Raw genomic sequence first — 21,362 nt, forward strand, 5'->3', positions numbered from 1 at the left:
GCAGTCACTGGAGAACAAACTGGATAAGCTCAGTTCGAGACTCTCTCATCAACGGGACTTGAAAAACGGTAATTTCCTATGTTTCCCCGAGTCGTGACGGAAGTAGGACATAACTAGTTTTTTCTACTAAGCTGCAGGACTGGAATATGTCCCGGGATTCATTGAGGAGTAAACCACATCAGTCACAAGCTTCATTAATAAGTGCATCGACAACGTTGTCCCCACAGTGACCGTACGTACATACCAACCAGAAGCCATAGATTACAAGCAGCATCCGCACTGAGCTAAAGGCTAGAACTGCCATTTACATTTACATTTTAGTCATTTAGCAGACGCTCTTATCCAGAGCGACTTACAGGAGCAATTAGGGTTAAGTGCCTTGCTCAAGGGCACATTTACGTCATTTAGCAGACGCTCTAGTCCAGAGCGACTCACAAATTGATGCATTCACCCTATAGCCAGTGGGATAACCACTTTACAATTTTTTTTGGGGGGGGTAGAAGGATTGCTTTATCCTATCCCAGGTATTCCTTAAAGAGGTGGGGTTTCAAATGTCTCCGGAAGATGGTGCCATGTTCAAGGAGTGGGACATTAATCCGGACGCATATCAGAAATCCTGCTACGACCTCCGATGAGCCATCAAAAAGGCAAAGCGTCAACACAAGACTAAGATCAAATCCTACTACGCCAGCGCTGATGCTCGACGGATGTGGCAGGGCGTGCAAACTATCACTGATCACAAAGAGAAACCCAGCCGCGAGCTGCCCAGCGACGTGAGCCTACCAGACGAGCTAAACGCCTTCTATGCTCGCTTTGAGGCAAGCAACCCTGAACCATGCATGAGGACACCAGCTGTCCCAAACGACTGGGTGATCTCGCTTGCCGTAGGCGACGTGAGGAAGACCTTTAAAACAGGTTAACATTCACAGACGGAATACTAGGACGCGTACTCTGAGCATGAGCTGACCAGCTGGCAAGTGTCTTCACTGACATTTTAAACCTCTATGATCAGGTCTGTAATACCAGCTTTAATCAAGCAGATCAACATAGCCTGTGCCCAAGAACGCCAAGGTAACCTGCCTAAATGACTATCGCACCCCGTAGCACTCAAATCAGGCAGTGAGGGTAGGCAACACCACATCTGTCATGCTGACCATCAACACGGGGGCCCATGAGGGGTGTGTGCTTACTCCTCTCCTGTACTCCCTGTTCAGCCACGACTGCCTGGCCGTGCACGACTCCAATGCCATCATCAAGTTTGCTGACGACAATGGTGGTAGGACTGATCACCGGCAACGATGAGGCAGCCTATTGGGAGGAGTTCAGAGACTGGCAGTGTGGTGCCAGGACAATAATCTCTCCCTCAACGTCAGCAAAACAAAATAGCTGATTGTGGACTACAGGAAACGGAGGGGCGAGCACTCCCCCATCCACATCGACGGGGCTGTAGTGGAGTGGGTCGAGAGCTTCAAGTTCCTCGGTGTCCACATCACTAAAGATCTATCATGGTCCACACACACCCCAACAGTTGTGAACAGGGCACGTCAGCGCCTCGTTCCCCTCAGGAGGCTGAAAATATTTGGCATGGGCCCTCAGGTCCTCAAAAAGTTCTACAGTTGCACCATTGAGAGCAACTTGACTGGCTGCAACACCGCTTGGTAAAGCAACTGCAAGGCCTCCGACCGTAAGGCGCTACAGAAGGTGGTGAGTACGGCCGAGCTCCCTGCCATCCAGGGCCTCTATACCAGGCGGTGTCAGAGGAAGGCCCACATTTTTTTCAAAGATTCCAGCCACTCAAGCCATCGACTGTTCTCTCTGCTACCGCACAGCAAGCGGTACCAGTGACTGTGCACACACACACTTACACTGACATCCCAAAACACACACACTGACTCCACACACACACACACACACACAGCTGCTGCTACTGTCTAATATATATCCTGTTGCCTAGTCACTTTACCCCTACCTATAAGTACATAGCTACCTCAATTACCTTGTACCCCTGCACATCGACTCGGCACTGGTACTCCCTTTATATAGCAATCTTAGTTTTACTCGTTATTTGTTAATCACTGTGTATTTATTCCTCGTGTCACCATTTCAATTTCTTAACTCTGTATTGTTGGAAAAGGACCCGTAAGTAAGCATTTCACTATTAGTCTTCACCTGTTGTTTACGAAGCATGTGACAAATACAATTTTATTTGATAACAAAGCTGCAGTAGGGCCTCCCTCCCTAGCACACACACGACATGGATGAGTTCCTCTAACCTGGCACTGCCCTGTCTCCAGGGACTGATACCACCCCAAAAGGAGAGCGGGATGAGAGGAGACTCCTGCCAAGTTCACTGAGTAGTAGAATGGACAACCGCTGAGCAGCACTGTCCCCATGGTTTAGCCTGGCCATGTCTATATCCATTTCAGACAGAAGATGTGGTGTGTTACCTATAAAAATATATAATGCAATGTTTATATAGGGCGGCAGGTAGCTTAGTGGGTAAGAGCGTTGTGCCAGTAACCGAAAGGTCGCTGGTTCTAATCCCCGAGCCGACTAGGTGAAAAGCTCCTGTAAGTCGCTCTGGATAAGAGCGTCTGCTAAATGACTAAAATGTAAATATATGACCCCTTTATTTACCACTTTCTTGCAGATATACCTATTTTATCCATATCAGTGGATAATTGGGAGGGGTGGGGGGTGTTGTTAAACTATGGGGGCTGTTTGCATTTTAAAATTAGAGAGGTGTTAAACAATGGAAGTGTTAATGAATTTACCTGGGGGGCTCTGAGAACCATTCACACAGACCCGATAACTGAATTCTGGTTACAGGGTCTGTGAAAATGCAGGAATCATGACTACGTCTTTAGGTGGCTTTTCATTTACTATGTTTTTTACCCCCTTTTCTGTACATGAAAGGGATATTATTATTATTATTATTATTATTATTATAATAATAATAATAATAATAATAATAATAATAATAGTGTGCTGGTCAATGGAGGGGAACACAGACACAAACAATTGTTTGCTCTCAGAGTTCACTGGGTCAGAGTGCACATTGCACGCTGGAGAGGAACAAACCCTGACACCCAAATGCTCATGCATGCTCTCACACACTGTGATGAAAGAGGAACTGTATAAAACCTCTGAGAACAGGAAGAGGAGCGAGAGCAGTAGTCCCCTCTCATTGTAATACAAGCAGGCAGAGCAGAGGGAGGCAGTATATATGGGCTGTTATTTTTCCATCACACATAGTCATGATGGATTGATCCTTTCTTCTTTCCCACAAAGAACAGAACAATGTTACATTGTATGCTTCTGTCAGTGTGTGTGTGTCTGTGGAAGAACCAGTGTCTAATGGAAGAGGAGCAACAGCTGCGGCCTGAACAAACAGCTGCATCTCTTCAACCGTTACACACCTCCCATCCCCCTCTCTCTGCATCTCTCTTTCCCTCCCTGAAAGAGCCGCTCACACCCCTCTCTGAGCCCCTTCTCCCACAGAGCAACATGGCCAGGGGCCACACACACAGTATTAATTAATGTTTCTCCTCACATAAGGCAAGTACATACAGGATTGCATGGCCTTCCAAACATTCATTTCTATTGATAAAAAAATAGGCAAGACATTGTTTCCACCAGTGTCTCCTGGACCTCCTCCCCAACCCCCCTCCTCGCCCAGCCTCTCACACAAAGGAAACTAAAGAAGTTGAGAAACATATGGTAAAAAGAAATCAAAAGTGGATGGTTAAGAGATAGATGGGAGGGGTTGAGTGGAGCTGAAAGCTGGGATTAAAAACAACAAGATAACTAATATACTGTGTCCGTAAAATGTATATACAGTGCAATCGGAAAGTATTCAGACCCCTTGACTTATTCCACATTTTGTTAAATTACAGCCTTATTCTAAAATACATGAAACCGCAAGGACATTCATTGACTTGTCCCGTAGCCACTCCTGCGTTGTCTTTGCTATGTGCTTAGGGTCGTTGTCCTGTTGGAAGGGGAACCTTCGCCCAGTCTGGAGGTCCTGAGCGCTCTGGAGCAGGTTATCAAGGATTTCTCTGTACTTTGCTCCGTTCATCTTTCCCTCGATCCTGACTAGTCTCCAAGTACCTACTGCTGAAAAACATCCCCACAGCATGATGCTGCCACCACCATGCTTCACCGTAGGGATTGTGCCAGGTTTCCTCCAGACGTGACGCGTGGCATTCAGGCCAAAAAGTTCAATTTTGATTTCATCAGACCAGAGAATCTTGTTTCTCATGGTCGGAGTCCTTTAGATGCCTTTTGGCAAACTCCAAGCGGGCTGTCATGTGCCTTTTACTGAGGAGTGGCTTCAGTCTGGCCACTATACCATAAAGGGCTAATTGGTGGAGTCCTGCAGAGACGGTTGTCCTTCTGGAAGGTTCCATCTCCACAGAGGAACTCTGGAGCTCCTTAAGAGTGACTATCGGGTTCTTGGTCACCTCCCTGACCAAGGCCTTTCTCCTGCTTGCTCAGTTTGGCCGAGCGGCCAGCTCTTCCATTTAAGAATAATGGAGGCCACTGTCATTTGGTACCCCTTCCCAGACCTGTGCCTTGAAACAATCCTGTCTCTGAGCTCTAAGGACAATTCCTTCGATGTCATGCCTTGGTTTTCGCTCTAACATGCACTGTCAACTGTGGGACCTTAGACAGTTGTGTGCCTTTCCAAATCATATCCAATCAATAGAATTTACCTCAGGTGGACTCCAATCAAGATGTAGAAACATCAAGGATGATCAATGGAAACAAGATTCACCTGAGCTCAATTTCGAGTCTCATAGCAAAGGGTCTGAAAACGTATGTAAATAAGGTATGTTTTTATAATTTTTAATAAATGTGCTAAAATTTCAAAAAACCTGTTTTCGCTTTGTCATGATGGGGTATTGTGCGTAGATTGATATTTTTTTGTTTTTTTAATACATTTTAGAATAAGGCTGTAACATAACAAAATGTGGAAAAAGTCAAGGGGTCTGAATACTTTCCGAAGGCACTGTATAAGCTGGAAGTAGAAGCCCAAGTGTTGTTGTCCATTAGTTTACTCCAATTAGGGGAGGGGTGGTAGGGTTAGGGGAAAATGATTAAGGGAAATATATTTTAAAAAATAGATATACAGTACCAGTCAAAAGTTTGTACACACGACTACTCATTCAAGGTTTTTTCTTCATGTTTACTATTTTCTACATTGTAGAATAATAGTGAAGAGATCAAAACTATGAAATAACACATATGGAATCATGTAGTAACCAAAAAGGTGTTAGATTCTTCAAAGTAGCCACCCTTTGCCTTGCTGACAGCTTTGCACACTATTGGCATTCTCTCAACCAGCTTCATGAGGTAGTCACCTGGAATGCATTTCACTTAACAGGTGTGCCTTTATAAAAGTTAATTTGTGGAATTTCTTTCCTTCTTAATGCGTTTGAACCAATCAGTTGTGTTGTGACAAGGTAGAGGTGGGTACACAGAAGACAGCCCTATTTGGTAAAAGACCAAATCCATATTATGGCAAGAACAGCTCAAATAATCATTCCAGTCTTAATCTGAAATTGTAACTATTTTGCACTATGGCCTATTTATTGCCTTACCTCCATAACTTACTACATTCGCACACACTGTACAGTGGGGAAAAAAAGTATTTAGTCAGCCACCAATTGTGCAAGTTCTCCCACTTAAAAAGATGAGGCCTGTAATTTTCATCATAGGTACACGTCCACTATGACAGACAAATTGAGAATTTTTTTCCAGAAAATCACATTGTAGGATTTTTAATGAATGTATTTGCAAATTATGGTGGAAAATAAGTATTTGGTCACCTACAAACAAGCAAGATTTCTGGCTCTCACAGACCTGTAACTTCTTCTTTAAGAGGCTCCTCTGTCCTCCACTCGTTACCTGTATTAATGGCACCTGTTTGAACTTGTTATCAGTATAAAAGACACCTGTCCACAACCTCAAACAGTCACACTCCAAACTCCACTATGGCCAAGACCAAAGAGCTGTCAAAGGACACCAGAAACAAAATTGTAGACCTGCACCAAGCTGGGAAGACTGAACCTGCAATAGGTAAGCAGCTTGGTTTGAAGAAATCAACTGTGGGAGCAATTATTAGGAAATGGAAGACATACAAGACCACTGATAATCTCCCTCGATCTGGGGCTCCACGCAAGATCTCACCCCGTGGGGTCAAAATGATCACAAGAACGGTGAGCAAAATCCCAGAACCACACGGGGGGACCTAGTGAATGACCTGCAGAGAGCTGGGACCAAAGTAACAAAGCCTACCATCAGTAACACACTACGCCGCCAGGGACTCAAATCCTGCAGTGCAAGACGTGTCCCCCTGCTTAAGCCAGTACATGTCCAGGCCCGTCTGAAGTTTGCTAGAGTACATTTGGATGATCCAGAAGAGGATTGGGAGAATGTCATATGGTCAGATGAAACCAAAATAGAACTTTTTGGTAAAAACTCAACTCATCGTGTTTGGAGGACAAAGAATGCTGAGTTGCATCCAAAGAACACCATACCTACTGTGAAGCATGGGGGTGGAAACATCATGCTTTGGGGCTGTTTTTCTGCAAAGGGACCAGGACGACTGATCCGTGTAAAGGAAAGAATGAATGGGGCCATGTATCATGAGATTTTGAGTGAAAACCTCCTTCCATCAGCAAGGGCATTGAAGATGAAATGTGGCTGGGTCTTTCAGCATGACAATGATCCCAAACACACCGCCCGGACAACGAAGGAGTGGCTTCGTAAGAAGCATTTCAAGGTCCTGGAGTGGCCTAGCCAGTCTCCAGATCTCAACCCCATAGAAAATCTTTGGAGGGAGTTGAAAGTCCGTGTTGCCCAGCGACAGCCCCAAAACATCACTGCTCTAGAGGAGATCTGCATGGAGGAATGGGCCAAAATACCAGCAACAGTGTGTGAAAACCTTGTGAAGACTTACAGAAAACGTTTGACCTGTGTCATTGCCAACAAAGGGTATATAACAAAGTATTGAGAAACTTTTGTTATTGATCAAATACTTATTTTCAACCATAATTTGCAAATAAATTCATTAAAATCCTACAATGTGATTTTCTGGGGAAAAAATCTCCTTTTGTCTGTCATAGTTGACGTGTACCTATGATGAAAATTACAGGCCTCTCATCTTTTTAAGTGGGAGAACTTGCACAATTTGTGGCTGACTAAATACTTTTTTCCCCCCACTGTATATATACACACTGCTCCAAAAAATAAAGGGAACACTTAAACAACACAATGTAACTCCAAGTCAAATCACACTTCTGTGAAATCAAACTGTCCACTTAGGAAGCAACACTGATTGACAATAAATTTCACATGCTGTTGTGCAAATGGAATAGACAACAGGTGGAAATTATAGGCAATTAGCAAGACACCCCCAATAAAGGACTGGTTTCGCAGGTGGTGACCACAGACCTCTTCTCAGTTCCTATGCTTCCTGGCTGATGTTTTGGTCACTTTTGAATAATGGCGGTGATTTCACTCTAGTGGTAGCATGAGACGGAGTCTACAACCCACACAAGTGGCTCAGGTAGTGCAGCTCATCCAGGATGGCACATCAATGCGAGCTGTGGCAAGAAGGTTTGCTGTGTCTGTCAGCGTAGTGTCCAGAGCATGGAGGCGCTACCAGGAGACAGGCCAGTACATCAGGAGACGTGGAGGAGGCCGTAGGAGGGCAACAACCCAGCAGCAGGACCGCTTCCTCCGCCTTTGTGCAAGGAGGAGCAGGAGGAGCACTGCCAGAGCCCTGCAAAATGACCTCCAGCAGGCCACAAATGTGCATGTGTCTGCTCAAACGGTCAGAAACAGACTCCATGAGGGTGGTATGAGGGCCCGACGTCCACAGGTGGGGGAATGGCAAATTCGCCACTGGCGCCCTGTGCTCTTCACAGATGAAAGCAGGTTCACACTGAGCACGTGACAGACGTGACAGAGTCTGGAGACGCCGTGGAGAATGTTCTGCTGCCTGCAACATCCTCCAGCATGACCGGTTTGGCGGTGGGTCAGTCATGGTGTGGGGTGGCGTTTCTTTGGGGGGCCGCACAGCCCTCCATGTGCTCGCCAGAGGTAGCCTGACTGCCATTAGGTACCGAGATGAGATCCTCAGACCCCTTGTGAGACCATATGCTGGTGCGGTTGGCCCTGGGTTCCTCCTAATGCAAGACAATGCTAGAACTCATGTGGCTGGAGTGTGTCAGCAGTTCCTGCAAGAGGAAGGCATTGATGCTATGGACTGGCCCGCCCGTTCCCCAGACCTGAATCCAATTGAGCACATCTGGGACATCATGTCTCGCTCCATCCACCAACGCCACATTGCACTACAGACTGTCCAGGAGTTGGCGGATGCTTTAGTCCAGGTCTGGGAGGAGATCCCTCAGGAGACCATCCGCCACCTCATCAGGAGCATGCCCAGGCGTTGTAGGGAGGTCATACAGGCACGTGGAGGCCACACACACTACTGAGCCTCATTTTGACTTGTTTTAAGGACATTACATCAAAGTTGGATCAGCCTGTAGTGTGGTTTTCCACTTTAATTTTGAGTGTGACTCCAAATCCAGACCTCCATGGGTTGATAAATGTGATTTCCATTGATTATTTTTGTGTGATTTTGTTGTCAGCACATTCAACTATGTAAAGAAAAAAGTATTTAATAAGATTATTTCATTCATTCAGATCTAGGATGTGTTATTTTAGTGTTCCCTTTATTTTTTTGAGCAGTGTATTTTCTGTTGTATTTTTGACTTTATGTTTTGTTTACCCCATATGTAACTCTGTGTTGTTGTTTTTAATCGCATTGCTTTGCTTTATCATCTTGGCCAGGTCGCAGTTGTAAATGAGAACTTGTTCTCAACTGGCTTACCTGGTTAAATAAAATATGAAAAAAAAAAGAAATGAAAAAAATATAAAAGAGAAATAACAGTCCATCATTACTTTAAGACACGAATGTCAGTCAATCCGGAAAATTTCAAGAACTTTTAAAGTTTCTTCGAGTGCAGTCGCAAAAACCATCAAGTGCTATGATGAAACTGGCTCTCATGAGGACCGCCACAGGAAAGGAAGACCCAGAGTTACCTCTGCTGCAGAGGATAAGTTCATTAGAGTTAACTGCACCTCAGATTGCAGCCCAAATAAATGCTTCAGAGTTCAAGTAACAGACATCTCAACATCAACTGTTCAGAGGAGACTGCGTGAAATCAGGCCTTCATGGTCAAATTGCTGCAAAGAAACCACTACTAAAGGACACCAATAAGAAGAAGAGACTTGCTTGGGCCAAGAAACACGAGCAATGGACATTAGACCGGTGTAAATCTGTCCTTTGATCTGGTGTCCAAATTGGAGATTTTTGGTTCCAACCGCCATGTCTTTGTGAGACGCAGAGTAGGTGAATGGATGATCTCCGCATGTGTGGTTCCCACCGTGAAGCATGGAGGAGGTGGTGTGATGGTGCTTTTCTGATGACACTGTCGTGATTTATTTAGAATTCAAGGCACACTTAACCAGCATTGCTATCACAGCATTTTGCAGCGATACACCATCTCATCTGGTTTGTGCTTAGTGGGACTATCATTTGTTTTTCAACAGGACAATGACCCAAAACCCACCTCCAGGCTGTGTAAGGGCTATTTGACCAAGGAGAGTGATGGAGTGCTGCATCAGATGACCTGGCCTCCACAATCACCTGATCTCAACCCAATTCAGATGGTTTGGTATGAGTTGGACTGCAGAGTGAAGGAAAAGCAGCCAACAACTGCTCAGCATATGTGGGAACTCCTTCAAGACTGTTGGAAAAGCATTCCAGGTGAAGCTGGTTGAGAGAATGCCAAGAGTGTGCAAAGCTGTCGTCAAGGCAAAGGGTGGCTACTTTGAAGAATATATTTTGATTTGTTTAACACTTTTGTTACTACATGATTCCATGTGTTATTTCATAGTTTTGATGTCTTCACTATTATTCTACAATGTAGAAAATAGTAAACATAATGAAAAACCCTTGAATGAGTAGGTGTGTCCAAACTTGACTGGTACTGTATTTAGAAAACATATATAGGAGATTGGAATTGATGCAGACAATTACATTGATGGAAGCTACAATCTGCAGTATTAAAGCTGAACTACCACCTAAAAATTAAAAAAGGAAACTAAAGAAACTTCAAGAAAACTTTCCTCTCTGAGAAAGTGGATGAGTATATGCATGTCCCTGCATGTCCAAGCCTGCCTCAGTTGTAGTGGAAGCACTCACACACGCAGCTGTCATGTCTGTGATAGAGACACGTCTGCCATCTCTCGTCTCGCGCCATTCAGAAGGAATCTCACAGTTATACATAGGCCATCTCAAGTTTCTGACACACCATCAACATTCACTGCCTGTCTATACCCAACAGGTAGAGAGAGAAAGGTTGGGAAGGAGCAGAGGACGGGAGAGAGACGAGGTAAGTGTCTTTGTAATCCGCACATTTTTTCTTCAAAATCACAGGCCTGTAGTTAACCTGAGAGGATATCAAAAGGGGAGAAGAGAATCAAGTGTGGTGTGTACACGTGCCTGCGTCCTGCTAGGCTCTATAGGGCAGACCGTGAGCTGAGCTTTTATCTGATTATCCTCTCTCAGGGCTCTGGACCAAGTTCACAGCTTTCCATGACACAACCAGCTAACAGCTCACTCAGACAGGCCAGCAGGGCTGAGCCGAGCCACGGGGACCAGACACCCAACACGTCCCATCACTGCAGGGTGACAGAGGGCTGGGTGGTTAGTACCCAAGGTAAGGCATTCATTGGTTCTAGAAGGAGAGAGATTAAAGTGTCAATACAGGAGTAAGCTAAACTGTTTTCATTCCCAAGTGTTTTTTTCTCCCACTGTGGGTTTTTGCTGTCGTCTGTGTTTCAGAGCCTAGGCTGAGGTCAGTGCAGTGAGTAAGTAATGCCCAGTAAAGTGATTGTTATACTTCCACCCCTTGGTCTTGAGTGTGAACAAAGTGTTGTTCTCCTCTGTGTGGACAGTGGAGTCACAGGTCCCTGGAGAGTCCCTAGCTAGACATGTGCCTATCAGGATGTAAAATATGTTACAACATCATGGCCAGGTCCCCTCCCAACTCGCTACTGTGTGTGTGTGCGTGCTCTTTGGGGTGTGAAGATATAATCTACAGACAGACAGCACACACACACACACGCAATATAATCCCCCCCCCACCTCCCAAACACATTTGATAGGTAAAATGAGGGACAGATACCAAACAGACAGACATAGGGGAGAGGACATGAAGTGTAGAATGGTGGATCTGTCTGTGGGAATGGAACTAGGCACATTAAAACTGTGAGAGCCCCTGATGGACAAGATCTGCAGCCCAGGCAGAACAACTGGGCTAACACCACACACACAGTGCAAATTCAATGTAAAGCCAGTTTTACTGTGGTTTAGAATAGCATAACCAGAAGATTTAGAAGTATTGCTGAATGTTTACCTGATGATCAGATACTTAGCTGGCCATCTCCGTTGTGATCCTGCTTTGTGAAATACCAACCAGCCCAAGGATTAGAGCTGGGATGATAAACTGAAAATTGACACAGACCATACTTATCACTTATCGCAGGCATTTTGATGATATCGTTCATTACAATAAGTAGCCTATACTAGAGAAATGTGAAGTTTAAAATGAAATACGTTTGCTAATATGGGTGATTGTTAAATGGGACAATTGATGTTGTTCTGCTTAATGTTATCGCATAAATTTCAGGCAATTTATTGCGATATAGATTTTTGTTAATATCGCCCAGCTCTACCAGGGATCCAGACAATGATGTGAAAACTAAACAAGCCCCTCATAGCTGGTCTTCTGCATGCCTCAGGTGCCAGGGTCACTCACAGACCTCACTCCCCTCCTCTACGCATCCCTCTCCCCCCTAAGACCTAACCCACCCCATACAGAGTGGTGAGAAAGGAATGTATCATCAGTCACTCAAAAGAAAGCTGTGAACTAGAAGTGTCTAAATAAATTGAGTAAAAAATTAAAAGTGAAAAGGTCTTCACACAGTGTGTGTGACAGAACACATTTTCATTCATGAACTTTGTCATTTATCATTAAAACGCTCATCCTCAAATATATTTTTTTTGTGTCAGCGTAGAGCCAACACACGCCACACTGCAAGTATACGTGTATTATTCCCAAATTTCATGGACACAGTGAATCATTGAAGGGTTAGTTTACAGTGCCTGGGGTGTGCCTGGGGTGTTTGTATACATCTGGCCCTTCATTGGACACTGTGTTAACAAACCTCCAAACGAGCTTCAATTCCATACAACACTCCTTCAGTAGCCTCCAACTGCTCTTAAACACTGGTAAAACTAAATGCATGCTCTTCAACCGAACGCTGCTTGCACCCGCCCACCCGACTAGAATCACTACTCTCGACGGGTCTGACCTAGAGTATGTGGACAACTACAAATATCTAGGTGTCTGGTTAGACTGTAAACTCTCCTTCCAGACTCACATTAAGAATCTCCAATCCAAAGTTAAATCTAGAATCGGTTTCCTATTTCGCAACAAAGCCTCCTTCACTCATGCTGCCAAACATGCCCTCGTAAAACTGACTATCCTACCGATCCTTGACTTCGGCGATGTCATTTACAAAATAGCCTCCAACACTCTACTCAGCAAATTGGATGTAGTCTATCACAGTGCCATCCGTTTGTCTCCAAAGCCCCATATAATACCCACCACTGTGACCTGTACGCTCTTGTTGGCTGGTCCTCACTACATATTCGTCGCCAAACCCACTGGCTCCAGGCCATCTATAAATCACTGCTAGGCAAATCCCCGCCTTATCTTAGCTCATTGGTCACCATAGCAACACCCACCCGTAGTCTGCGCTCCAGCGGGTATATCTCACTGGTCATCCCCAAAGCCAACACCTCCTTTGGCCGCAATTCCTTCCAGTTCTCTGCTGCCAATGACTGGAACAAATTGCAAAAATCTCTGAAGCTGGAGACACTTATCTCCCTCACTAACTTTAAGCATCAGTTGTCAGAGCACCTTACCGATCACTGCACCTGTACACAGCCCATCTGAAATTAGCCCGCCCAACTACCTCATCCCTATATTGTTATTTATTTTGCTCATTTGTACCCCATTATCTCTATTTGCACATCATCTCTTGCACATCTATCATTCCAGTGTTAATACTAATTGTAATTATTTTGCACTATAGCCTATTTTATTGCCTTACCTCCATAACTTGCTAAATTTGCACACACTGTATATTATATGTATTTCTGTTGTATTTTTGACTTTGTTTTGTTTTACCCCATATGTAACTCTGTGTTGTTGTTTTTATCGCACTGCTTTGCTTTATCTTGGCCAGGTCGCAGTTGTAAATGAGAACTTGTTCTCAACTGGTTTACCTGGTTAAATAAAGGTGAAATAAATAAAATAAACTGTGTGTGAAAGGTGACTGGGGATGGGGTCTGTGTGATTGAGGCTGATAAAAGCTGAGATATCAGCAGCACCATCTCAGAACAACCATGACAAAGATACACACAGCCGTGAACTGTTTACATGAGAGAGGGAGAAAGAGAGAGAAGGGGGGAGAGGAAGAGAGGGAAGGGGGGAGAGGAAGAGAGGGAAGGGGGGAGAGGAAGAGAGGGAAGGGGGGAGAGGAAGAGAGGGAAGGCCATGAGCGGGGTGCAACAACAAGGACAGGCGAGCGAGCAAGACAGAGTGCACCCCTTGTAGTTGTTTGAGCCACTCCCAGACCAGTATGATTCAGGGATGGCAGCCTGCTGGGGTGGCTGGGTAGCCTGCTTGTTGCGGTACCAGAGGGGAAGTCAGCTCCAGCTACAGTGGGGAAAAAAAGTATTTAGTCAGCCACCAATTGTGCAAGTTCTCCCACTTAAAAAGATGAGAGAGGCCTGTAATTTTCATCATAGGTACACGTCAACTATGACAGACAAATTGAGGAAAAAAAATCCAGAAAATCACATTGTAGGATTTTTAATGAATTTATTTGCAAATTATGGTGGAAAATAAGTATTTGGTCACCTACAAACAAGCAAGATTTCTGGCTCTCACAGACCTGTAACAACTTCTTTAAGAGGCTCCTCTGTCCTCCACTCGTTACCTGTATAAATGGCACCTGTTTGAACTTGTTATCAGTATAAAAGACACCTGTCCACAACCTCAAACAGTCACACTCCAAACTCCACTATGGCCAAGACCAAAGAGCTGTCAAAGGACACCAGAAACAAAATTGTAGACCTGCACCAGGCTGGGAAGACTGAATCTGCAATAGGTAAGCAGCTTAGTTTGAAGAAATCAACTGTGGGAGCAATTATTAGGAAATGGAAGACACAAAAGACCACTGATAATCTCCCTCGATCTGGGGCTCCACGCAAGATCTCACCCTGTGGAGTCAAAATGATCACAAGAACGGTGAGCAAAAATCCCAGAACCACACGGGGGGACCTAGTGAATGACCTGCAGAGAGCTGGGACCAAAGTAACAAAGCCTACCATCAGTAACACACTACGCCGCCAGGGACTCAAATCCTGCAGTGCCAGACGTGTCCCCCTGCTGAAGCCAGTACATGTCCAGGCCCGTCTGAAGTTTGCTAGAGTGCATTTGGATGATCCAGAAGAGGATTGGGAGAATGTCATATGGTCAGATGAAACCAAAATATAACTTTTTGGTAAAAACTCAACTCGTCGTGTTTGGAGGACAAAGAATGCTGAGTTGCATCCAAAGAACACCATACCTACTGTGAAGCATGGGGGTGGAAACATCATGCTTTGGGGCTGTTTTTCTGCAAAGGGACCAGGACGACTGATCCGTGTAAAGGAAAGAATGAATGGGGCCATGTATCGTGAGATTTTGAGTGAAAACCTCCTTCCATCAGCAAGGGCATTGAAGATGAAACGTGGCTGGGTCTTTCAGCATGACAATGATCCCAAACACACCGCCCGGGCAACGAAGGAGTGGCTTCGTAAGAAGCATTTCAAGGTCCTGGAGTGGCCTAGCCAGTCTCCAGGTCTCAACCCCATAGAAAATCTTTGGAGGGAGTTGAAAGTCTGTGTTGCCCAGCGACAGCCCCAAAACATCACTGCTCTAGAGGAGATCTGCATGGAGGACTGGGCCAAAATACCAGCAACAGTGTGTGAAAACCTTGTGAAGACTTACAGAAAACGTTTGACCTGTGTCATTGCCAACAAGGGGTATATAACAAAGTATTGAGAAACTTTTGTTATTGACCAAATACTTATTTTCCACCATGATTTGCAAATAAATTCATTAAAAATCCTACAATGTAATTTTCTGGATTTTTTTCCCTCATTTTGTCTGTCATAGTTGACGTGTACCTATGATGAAAATTACAGGCCTCTCTCATCTTTTTAAGTGGGAGAACTTGCACAATTGGTGGCTGACTAAACACTTTTTTTCCCCACTGTATGTGTGTGTTCAACTAAAAACAGCTTAAGCGACCTACACCCCTCCTACACAGGCCAGGGAGGCTGAGTAGAGTAGTACATCAAAGAAAATCTGGAGAAAAGGGCTACCAGTTCACTTCAAAAGGTGCACGTCACTCACAGGGTAAGCAGAGGCTCTAAAATGGAAATCTGGGCAAGCCAAGAGTGTGCCTACTGATAAGACACAGGAGTAGTATTCCTGGTTTGGTTTTCTTTGGGCAAAATAATAAAAATGTTCAAACCCAGTTTAATTTCTACACAAATAAAATAGTTATTTGTTGCATGCTGTGTAGACTAATAGTGAAATGCTTACTTACCAGGCCTCACATTTCCCAGCGGCAGTAATGCCCCCATTATGCCTTTGGACTGAATATAAAATCATTATAATTCCCTTCTCCCGGCTGCCAATCGCCCTGCTCCGAAGCACCTCTCACTCACATGGCGCTCTCAGATATCTCAATTCTTATTAGCCAATGCACGTCATGTGATCGGGTTCTTCTCAGGCGTCGCAGCTCCGAAGTAGGCCTACAAGTGAAGACCGACACGTCAGGGATGCAACGGCGCGTGTCCTTATCGAATTCCGAGGCACACATTGAAGATGTTAGAAGAACTGTCCACATTTACTTTTCCTCAGCCAACAAGAGGAGTAACTAACAGAAAGCACACTAGCCTATGTCAATCTCCTATCCCACATAGTTAGCCTACATTATCTATTGGTCAGCTTGTCGTTCTGTGCCAGAAATAAATATTCTAAACAGACAATGGGACAGTTGTGGGACGATAGATTTCAAATTCATACGAGCAGAACATTTAGCTCATTTCTATACATTATAAACGCAGAATGCGTACACTGCAGTAGGCTATATGTGCAAATGTTCCAAAATGCAATTAGCGGGAAAACGCTGTTCTCAAAATATTCACACCGCTGAGTCAATACATGTTAGAATCACCTTTGGCAGCGATTACAATGGTGAGTTTCTGGCTAAGTCTTAGAGCGTTGCACACCTGGATTGAACAATATTTGCACACTTTTTAAAATTCTTCAACGCTGTCAAGTTGGTTGTTGATCATTGCTAGACAGCCATTTTCAAGCCGATTTAAGTTAAAACTGTAACTAGGCCACTCAAGAACATTCAATGTCGTCTTAGTAAGCAACTCCAGTGTATATTTGGCCTTGTGTTTTAAGTTATTGTCCTGCTGAAAATGTTTCTCCCAGTGTGTATTGGAAAGCAGACTTTCTGTGCTTGGCTCTATTCCGTTTCTTTTCATCCTAAAAAACTCCCTAGTCCTTGCAGATGACAAGCATACCCATAACATGATGCAGCCACCACCATGCTTGAAAATATGAAGAGTGGTACTCAGTGATGTGTTGGATTTGCCCCAAACATAATGCTTTGTATTCAGGACAAAGTTCATTTGGTTGCCTGTTTTGGATACTTTCGTTAAAATTCTGCACAAGCTTCCTTTTTACTCTGTCATTTAGGTTAGTATTGTGGTGTAACTACATTGTTGATCCATCCTCAGTTCTCTCCTATAACAGCAATGTAACTCTAACTGTTTTAAAGTCACCATTGGCCTCATGGTGAAATCCCTGAGCGGTTTCTTTCTTCTCCGGCAACTGAGTTAGGAAGGATGCTTGTATCTTTGTAGTGACTGGGTGTACCGATACACCATCCAAAGTGTATTTAACAACTTCACCATGCTCAAAGGGATTTTCAATTTCTGCTCTACTAGGTGCCCTTCTTTGCGAGGCATTGGAAACCTCCCTGGTCTTAGTGGTTGAATCTGTGTTTGAAATTCACTGCTCGACTGAGGGACCTTACATATAATTGTATGTGTGGGGTACAGACAGGGCATAAAATGAACTCCTACCAAATACGGGTCAATTTATGTATTGGCTGTTAAGAATGTCCATTTCAACAGCCCTGTTGGCGGGTGGTCAATTTGCAAGGTTGTACAGAGCAAGCATTACATTTGTGAATAACAATAGTCAAAAGTCAAGTATGAGCACAGTTAGGGTTAGAAAAATGCTGCAGTGGCAAGTATTTCTGCTGTTTTGTTTCATAGATGCTAATTGTACAAAGAAATACAAATCCTATATCCCACCTTCAGCAACACTGAATGGCAGGGGAGCTGTGTGCAATGAGTGAAGTGCTGATGGATACATTTTTGGAGGCGCATGCACAGGCATAACAATTGGGTCTAATTTACTCAGAAGTGTACAAAGTGAGACTTTGTCCTCGTGTTTCTTAGCTATTTACATTGTTTTGTTCACAAGCTCTGCTGTTTTTCAATGTTAGTTTGAGTCTGCTGCTTCAACCGATAGCGAATGAGACGCCCCAGTCAGACGCCCCAATCTCTCACACACACGGTAACCTCCCACCCTTAAAGAGGAAGCTGAACATTTTGTTTTAAAGACTCGGCTCACAAAATGTAATTAATTTGATCAATATACCACATTACATTTACATGTTTAGTCATTTAGCAGACGCTCTTATCCAGAGCGACTTACAGTTAGTGAGTGCATACATTTTCTTGTTTTAGAAACATTACAAAGCATGGTCATCTTATTTAAAAACATTTTTGTTGTGTTTTTTGATGCAATTATGGCAACAAAAATATTTTGGCTGGCAAGAAAAAAAGTAGCTGGTATATTTAAAAATATATATATATACACACACACACACACACACACACATATACTTGACACGGGGGCTGGAGGACCAAAATATACATTTTAGGGCCAGGGTACAGACATGAGTCATTAAATAATCATGTTAAACACTATTATTGCACAAAGAGTGAATCCATGCAACCCCTTATGTGACTTAAGCAAATTTGCTATAACAAAGAGGTTGAATACTTTACTCAAGAGCTTTCAGGTTCATTTTTAATTAATTTGTAAACATTTCTAAAAACATAATTCCACTTTGACATTAGGTGTAGGCCAGTGACACAAAAGCTCAATTGCATCCATTTTAAATTCAGGCTATAAGAACACAATGTGTAATAAGTCAAGGGATGTGAATACTTTCTGAAGACACTGTACATTATGTACATAGGTAGGGTTAAAGTGACTAGGCAACAGGATAGATAAGGCAGCAGCAGGTAGACATTTGATGAGCTATTTAGCAGTCTTATGGCTTGGAGGTAGACGCTATTCAGGGTCCTGTAGGTGCACTGGTACTGCTTGCCGTGCGGTAGCAGAGAGAGAACATAATGTGACTTGGGAGGCTGGAGTCTAACAATTTGTAGGGCTTTCCTCTGACACCGCCTGGTATAGATGTCCTGGATGGCAGGGAGCTCGGCCCCAGTGATGTACTGGGCCGTACTCACCACACTCTGTAGCGCCTTGCGGTCGGGTGCCTTGCAGTTGCCGTACCAAGCAGTGATGAAGCCAGTCAAGATGCTCTCAATGGTGCAGCTGTATAACTTTTTGAGGATCTGAGGGCCCATGCCAAATCTTTTCCGCCTCCTAAGAAGGAAGAGGCGCTGTCGTGCACTCTTCATAACTGTGTGGACTATGTTAATTGCTTAATGATGTGGACACAGGAACTTGAAGCTCTTGATCAACTCCACTACAGCTCCATCGATGTGGATGGGGACATGCTCACCCTTCCGTTTCCTGTAGTCCACGATCAGCTCGTTTGTCTTGCTGACGTGGGAAGGAAGATATAGGGCCCAGGATACTTCGCCAAAGCCGACAGACTATCCTACTTGCTCAAAGACTAGTCTGTCATTGCTCAATGTAAACCGTGATTAGTCCCCACCCTACAGTGGGTCTCTGCTGTGGTATCTGAAAGTGAAAGTCAATACAGACATTCTCCTGAGTGAATTTCCCAACAGCTAAGCTGGCAGACAGATTGGTACAGGACCCTAAGAGGCCCTTGAACACGGGGCATTGGCACAGAACACATACAGACGTAAACTTCTACTATCACAGTGACACATTCCGGTCCACACATTCGCATGCACACACCCTCCTTCATTCAGTCAGGCATTATCAATATAGACACCCACTTCAGTAGGCTGCCAGCACCATCAGACAACTCACATACACACACACCGTCCTCTCATCACACACACCTACACCCAGTCACAGACACACACACACAACCTCCCAGTCTCTCACTGATATGAATGGTCCAAAACCCAAGAGGGGGTTTAAAGTGACATGATGGAACATTGTAGGATCATCAGAACAGAAGAGGTGCTCTGTGTGTTCTCCGTTCTGTCTGTACCAGACACCAGACGTTACTTGGGCAACGGGAGAGACAGGCTGCATCAGTCAGAGGAATGGACAGACTGAGACGAAGGCGGAGAGATAGCGAGAGTAACCATCTGCTGTTGGACATTGAGTCTAGTTAGCCTTAATGACACAGGCCAGAAGGAAAAGACTGAGTAGGATGAAGATGCCTCTAATGTCTTCAGTCAGTCAGCTGTATACCTACTCTGCAATCTGTCTAATCAGTCTCATAAGGCTGCCCCCTCCCCAGCCAATAGACGGGTTGGTTATTTAGCAACAAAACCGACGCGCACAAAACTACCGGGCAAAACAGACAGGGTTGGCTTACATTGTTGACAATAAGCACTTGTCTCAAATACAGTCACAGTTGGTTTTAGCCATATTAGCACTGACATGAAATCAGTCAAAACACCTTAAAAAATACATGTTATCAAGAACTAGATGAAACTACTGTTTGTGGCTATGTGGCCATCCAGAGTCACAACAACTCATGGACTTCTGCCCCATTGAAACGTGTACATCATTTGTGACGTTGTCAGCTAACCCATCTATAGTCAGTCACACTGCCTGGTAGAGAATACAGGATCAGGATGGACTCTAGTCCACCTTCATCTCCCTGGCTGGCTGAATCTTTATCATCACTATCACCATTTAGTCACAGGAGATGATTGGGCCAAAGCCATCATAGACAAGCCAGCCTGCATCTTAAATTAAAATACCAACCCAGAGACACAGACACACATGGACCAGGAGGACACGCAAAGTACTTGAGAAAGTCCCTCCGAGGAAGGACAAAACCCAGAAACAGACCAGGGCGATGACATCTGAGTCTGACGCACGTCTTGTAGCACACACACCACGCATGCTTGCACACAGATGTACACACACACACACACACACGAGTAGTGTGCAGAAATGTGATCAGAAAAAGATAAAAGACCAGGAAAAAGGCCAATTTAAGCAAACAAGTCAGTTTAAATGATGAGACACTGATGCAAGATAAAGAGAATCCGGTGATCTGTTCTTTACTAAGCTTGATCAAATCTTTGAGTGTGACCAATGTGTCTGCACTGACTATACTGTACAGTATACACTATGCAGCAGCCATCTTCTGCATGGGACCAGCACTGGCCAGCAGAACAGAAAGCTTTGAGCAGTAATAATCCTGTGTCAAACCAACACTGTTATAATTACAGATAAAAACAACATGGCAGCTGGCAAACAGTCCTGCGGGCAGCAGCTCAGTAACTGTGGATTAGCCTTCTGCCAGATGCTCACTCTGTTGTGTTAACAAACTATCTTGACATTCAGTTTGATGCACTCGATAATGGGAGCAGAAACAAACAGGAGAATATTAAAGCCCATTCTGATTGCCACTCAAAAGATATAGGACCTCTGGATCACTTCTTCTGTAAACAACCAACATCTTATTCACTTTGATAAAAATCTAACTTTTGATTCTTTATGTCTGAGACCAAACCTCAGCCTCACAACAAAGGAGCTCTTTCCTTGCCCAGGGAGTGGAACACTGTTAAACTGCACCGAATTTGAAATGAAATCAAACGTCTTCATTTTTTATATATACCGTGAACACGTTAGCAGGTGGGCTATTTAACATGGTGC

General features: G+C 44.3%; 1 protein-coding gene across 4 annotated transcripts in view; it reads right to left on the reverse strand.

Moving 5' to 3' along the window:
- The window catches only part of ralgps2 (Ral GEF with PH domain and SH3 binding motif 2), a 149,997-nt gene that overhangs the window by 125,048 nt on the left and 3,587 nt on the right, over positions 1–21,362 (reverse strand). For 2 of the 4 annotated variants that reach the window (XM_045205487.1, XM_045205488.1), the window contains exon 2: positions 15,811–16,018. The exons of 1 other annotated variant lie outside the window; for it this stretch is intronic. The gene's annotated coding sequence lies outside the window, so the exon portion shown is untranslated. Of the gene's footprint in view, positions 1–11,498; positions 11,589–15,810; positions 16,019–21,362 lie in introns of all 4 variants that reach the window. One more of the 4 variants, XM_041839202.2, reaches the window with a different exon arrangement.

The sequence above is a fragment of the Coregonus clupeaformis genome, chromosome 20 (assembly GCF_020615455.1).
Source record: "Coregonus clupeaformis isolate EN_2021a chromosome 20, ASM2061545v1, whole genome shotgun sequence".
Classification (NCBI taxonomy): Eukaryota; Metazoa; Chordata; class Actinopteri; order Salmoniformes; family Salmonidae; genus Coregonus; species Coregonus clupeaformis.